This window comes from Trichechus manatus, unplaced genomic scaffold, assembly GCF_000243295.1.
Source record: "Trichechus manatus latirostris isolate Lorelei unplaced genomic scaffold, TriManLat1.0 scaffold00241, whole genome shotgun sequence".
NCBI lineage: Eukaryota > Metazoa > Chordata > Mammalia > Sirenia > Trichechidae > Trichechus > Trichechus manatus.
In genome coordinates, this window is record NW_004444177.1 from 2,856,951 (window position 1) to 2,857,513 (window position 563).

Consider the following 563-nt stretch of genomic DNA (forward strand, 5'->3'; position numbering starts at 1 on the left):
TGAGATGAGTGTCATAGATTGAATTGTGTCCCCAAAAAATATGTGCATCAATTTGCCTAGGTCATGATTCCCTGTATTGTGTGATTGTCCACCATTTTGTCTTCTGATGTGATTTTCCTATATGTTGTAAATCTTACCTCTACGATGTTAATGAGGTGGGATAGGTGGCAGTTATGTTGATGAGGGAAGTTATGTTGAGATATAAAAGGGAGAAGCAAGCAGAGAGATTCGGGAACTTCATACCACCAAGAAGGCAGCACCGGGAGAAGAGCGAGTCCTTTGGAACCAGCTTTCCTGCTCAGAGAAAGTCCTAGTTCAGGGGAAGATTGATGGCAAAGACATTCTTCCAGAGCTGACAGGAACGCCTTCCCCTGGAGCTGACGCCCTGAATTTGGACTTGTACCCCACTAGCCTCTGAGAGAATAAACTTCTGTTTGTTAAAGCCATCCACTTGTGGTTATTTCTGTTACTGCACCACTAGATGACTAACACCATGGGTTAATATTATGCATCTTGCTGCTTTATTAAGGAGCCCTGCTGGTGCAGTGGTCAAGCATTTGCCT